At 48.2% G+C, this 5,032-nt stretch overlaps 1 protein-coding gene across 1 annotated transcript in view; it reads right to left on the bottom strand.

The window, feature by feature from the left end:
- Positions 1-1,056: 1,056 nt before the first annotated feature.
- LOC119381947 (sodium- and chloride-dependent neutral and basic amino acid transporter B(0+)-like) overlaps positions 1,057-5,032 on the bottom strand; it is a 169,839-nt gene continuing 165,863 nt past the window's right edge. The window contains exon 13 of the mRNA XM_049412669.1: positions 1,057-1,344. The gene's annotated coding sequence lies outside the window, so the exon portion shown is untranslated. The remainder of the gene's footprint in view (positions 1,345-5,032) is intronic.

The following is a 5,032-nucleotide window of genomic DNA, read 5'->3' as shown; positions in this document are numbered from 1 at the left end:
GCAAACGCTAGATAATGTGCTGCCATCTGTGAGGCATTGTGAGAAATATGTCTCGACTTTTCATGGCATCCGAGAGGGCCGGCGTGCGGCGTATATCTTGGAGGCCATGCGACTCTTGCTTTAGATCGAAAGCCTGTAAAATTCGCGCGCGTGTGTGCGTGTGTGTGTGTAACAATACACATTAATAAGTATGCACTTAGTGGTTGAAGTGCGCACTAGGGGCCGGATTTCGCTATCGCGTTCAACTCTTAAAGGCGAAGCTTAAGGGTCCCCCAATTTTTAACATGCCGAGGGATGGCGACCAAGTTCTGCGTCCAATATGCGACGCTCTTCTGGCTACCACACCTCATTCTCCGATTACGCTTTCACCATAGCTACTACAGCTACCACAAGGGTTTGTTTAATCATTGAACATGGACGTTAGTCGTCGGCATAGAGATGTACCGCCAAGCATCAAGAATTCATCCACGTTAAACGGTGCTATATCTGCCAGACATCAATAGACATTGTGCAAACTCTCTTATATAAATGTACAGCAAACATTCAGTTATTTCTATGAGGGCACGCTTTACTTTCGTGTTATTCCGATTCCTATGACGGAGGGATAAACCATGTTTTTTTTTTGCATTTCATTCTCCCAGGAATAATCGGTTACTTCCAATCACCGCGCGCCTCATTTATGTCTCGCTCCTTGGTGGCTTTTGTAACCCTTTACAGAGTCTGTAGCGCAAACACTTAAGCGCTGAAAGAAAGATGACGCAGTGACTCGAAGGAAGGAACGCAGAGAGCGATGCACACGAGCGCTTTGATTCTGTAAAATGTACGTAAATCAACTCGCCCACATCGCCGTTCCTTTATAAACCGCTGCATGTCGGGCTGATTAACAGCGCGCAGAAACCGGACAAAAATGAAGAAACCACCCACACACAATGTGCCGTCTCTGTGTGCTCTCATTCAGTTGTCCCGTTTCTGCGCGCTGTCTCACGCAAAGTCCAGGAAAAGTATACGCTTAATGAAGCTGTATATATTTGCTACTTGCGCATCCGGAGCGCAGCGCCATTCTTTTTGAACAAGTTGCAGTCGCAGATAGCTGCCAAATATAGTGTGGTTTAGCGACCCGGGGCCAGGTTCAATGGCTCGCTTTCAGCGAGAGGCTGGCTCGCTTCCGTTGATCGGGCAGACAGACATGGAAGTGTCCGGGAGGCCTCTCCTTCCTCCTCTTGCGTCTGTGGTGATCGTCAACGGGATCACGTTGCGACCCGGCAGCGCACTCTGGTAGCGAGCGAAGATCTCGGGGTCCGAGGGACCATAGCCGCGCTCCGGCTCCATCGCTGCGTATATGTCCTGGGAGCAAAGATGGATCGATGACGATATGTTAGTGTGGTAGATTCACTCTCACAAGAGAAAGCGAGAGAACGATGGATCGGCATCTATATGACGTGCCCGTAAAGGTCAAGAGAAGACCCGTCATCCTGTATTGGCACTGGGTACCTACAGTAGAAGAGATACAAAAGAAAGAATAGCGGCTAGGAGTTTGATCCAGAACCAGAAGGAATTTGTTTTGACACTATACACAGAGGGAGAATATGAGATAGAAATTAGCGATGGGGAGGGCATATGAAAACCGTCGCAGCGATTCACATCACAAAGTAACAGTTAACACTAAACGGTGCTTCCAAGCGTTGTAATAACGCATTCGTACACACACTCATTTGCTGCGACGAATCTAATAAATTATACAATGTACAGTTGGGCTGTATATGTTATTGCATTCTCGAAAATTATCCAGAGCGTGGGAAAGACGACACACAAAGATGGCGCACACACAATACATGCGCATTGGTTGTAAGCCACATTCACCTCGTATTTTTGTAACCCACAGGCGTGCGCACGAGAGAGGCAGGGACACCCCCCCCCCCCCCCATTCACTTAAAGGGGGCGCCACTTCTGCCCTATACCTTTACTCAGGTCGAAACTTTCGCGTCATTTTTCAATGCGTAGTGTTATGGTTACGGTTTGACCATAATGGTGACCAAGGATCCTGTGGTGCGATCTTGTACGCATTCCAATAAACACGGAGGCGTGGCGTTACATCCAGCCGCCGCGAATGGCCCATGTGAACCGCGACAGACGTCACGGCCCTGCATTGACCAAATCGCGTGCGGTAACGTGGGGCTGGATGTAATGCCACGCCTCCGTGCTTATTTTGGAATGCGTACAAGATCGCACCACTGATGTTGCATTCAAATAAACTGTTCCCTGGAAAGCCGGGCACCAATGGCAGGCGTTTGTGAGAAGCACATATCATCGCTTCATACAGAGTACCCTGCGCGCGCTTCAGTCAGGGGAACTGAAACACGGGGAGACAAACAGGCTCGCGTTTGACCTTGTCAGCGATGTCTTTGTCCTTTTCCTTTGCCCTGTGTGTTAGAACTGCCGGTAAAACTCGCGGCATTAACTATTCTCGTGAATGATTAGCGGTCTTCAATACGTATGCCATTTATGGTTGCGTGGTGCGGCTGTCGTGGCACTCCTGACACATCCTGTCCGCTGCATAGTTAGTGCATAGTGAGTACGGGAATTCTTTTTTTCGTTTTCCAGGGCACAGACGTGCGCACCAGGGAACAGGCCATTCCCCCTTCATCCCCTTCTTGTGGGATAAGGGCAGACAATTTCTCAAACTGTTTTTGGGGGAGGGGAGAGGCCGCTGATGTCAGGCAACAGTTCGAAAGGTATTGCAAAAAAAAAATCACGTCATATCCACGAAGTCAATGATGGTTGAGGAGCTGGCTCGGAGAAGATCGGGAAAACCCGTGAATCTTCCGTACAAGTCCTCTAACATCATATGAAGACGTGACACACGTTGTTATATACATATATACACAATGTTTTACAAATTTACAATTTTTATGAACTATATACACAATTTACAATTATATACACACTGATGAAGTATATATACAAGAAATATCTAAGAGCATCTGATTCTCCATTGCCGACACTTGCAGGCGCAACGCTCCTAATGTTCTTTCAATTTGAAAACTGCGCTCGAGACGCGCACGACAAAGTGGCCCTAAAAATAGCTGTCCGACGCTCGCCTGCCTGTCGTCCGCGTTCCCCGCTCGCCCTGTGTGAACTAACGGCCAGGCTAGAGGGAAGACACGACGCGCGTAGCGTTCCTCTTCGCGTTCCACGACGCTTTGAATGGATCGATGCAGGTTGCGGCGCGGGACTTAGCCCCAGCTTAAGAACCTGGCGAGCCAGCTCCTAAAATTACGAAACTTTGAGCAGGATCACCAGCATTTGCATTGGGCACCGCGCTTTTATTTCAGGCTGCTCGTGCAATTGATGCAGGCCGTATTCTCGTCGCCCATACGCCACGGAAATGGTGACCAGCTTTGTTTTCTGCAGAACAGCACAATTGACATGGCAAGGGTGACACCTACATATGTTGGTGGGTTTTCTTTAATAGGTACTTGGCCATAGTTCCTGCTAGAGAGTTTTAACTGCAGCACAATACGGAAGTCACTTTTAAACTTGAAATATTTCTAGTCATTCAGTTTGTGGGCGGCAAGCGGGAGGGGCACCATTATACCCTGTGTCCTTGTTGGTCAGTACGATGTTCCACATAGTTATGACCAGAACCAATTACAGCCAGCTGTCTATACGCTCAGCGAGAAATATTGCTTTACGATGCGTCAGACTCACGTGGCCGTTCTCCGCGAATGTGCGCATACCTGCGTGATGATGGCCACTATACAGCAAAGGACGATGACCAGCTGGATGACGCCGGTCCAGGCTGGGTACACGTAGTCCAGCAGCCGATACTTCTGGGCGTTCACCGAGCCGAGGGAGACCGTCTGCGAGCGACGAGGCGTCATATAGAAGAATTCGCAACCTTAAAAGTGTCGAGTGTCCTCTCCCACTGGCTCAATCCCCGGCCGTGGCGGTGACATTTCGGTGGCAGCGAAATACTAGAGGACCGTGTACTACCCGGGTACGTGCGTCCCCGGGTAGTGGAAATTGCGGGAGCCTTCCCTGCTGATGCCTCATAGTCATATGGTTTGGCACGTAACACCTTACGTATTATTATTATTATTATTATTATTATTATTATTATTATTATTATTATTATTATTATTATTATTATTATTATTATTATTATTATTATTATTAGCAACCTGCGTTCTCCGAACAACCCCTCTCCAAAATTCTTTCATCTTCGGCTTCGCCGCCAGCTGACGTAGACACGTCCTGAGCGTGTCAGTGTGATGCCTGTGACAGCCTCTTCTGCAGCGGTGACTGAGGGTGAAAGAAAGAAGAAACCCGCCTCGTTTGGAGTTATGAAACATCCACTATATCTGTAGCTCAACGGCCACAAAGGCAACAATGGCCAAAGGCCATTTTTGTTAGGAAGCTGAGCCCGGACACCACTACTGCTGACATTAAAAAACATATTGCTTCATTGGATCTGTCTCCCATCTCCTGCCGGCGACTTCAAACAAAGTTCCAGTCATATTCTTCATTCTATATTGAAGTCGACGAGGAAACACTATAACGCCTGAATGACCCTTCGATGTGGCCCCTCCGATGCCTCTTCAAGCCATTTCGTGGGGAGCTGCGCGATGACATGCTTCATCCCTCTGAGATAGTGACTGGAATCCAAAGTGCCGTGTGACGTAGACATATTCTACCAAAATGCTCGGGGTCTGCGTACCAAGACACTCGAGTTTTTCTCTAATGTTCTTTCGTCTGCTTTTCCTATTATTGCTATCTCTGAAACCTGGCTCGGCACTGAAATTCCCTCATCTGACTTTTTTCCCCCGACCTACACCACCTTCCGCAGTGACCGAGATTCAGTGAAACCAAACAGAAAGGCGGTGGCGTGCTGATTGCCATTGACAATTCACTGAAATCCGTTAGACGAAAGACCTAGAAACCATCGAAGAATCGATCTGGCTAGCAATCAACCTTGAGCGCCGTGAAAAATTGTTGATTGTATGTTTCTATTTACCCCCAGATTTCCCCTGCC

Source organism: Rhipicephalus sanguineus, chromosome 2 (assembly GCF_013339695.2).
Source record: "Rhipicephalus sanguineus isolate Rsan-2018 chromosome 2, BIME_Rsan_1.4, whole genome shotgun sequence".
In the NCBI taxonomy this organism is placed as follows: Eukaryota; Metazoa; Arthropoda; class Arachnida; order Ixodida; family Ixodidae; genus Rhipicephalus; species Rhipicephalus sanguineus.
This window is presented reverse-complemented; position numbering and strand designations above follow the sequence as displayed.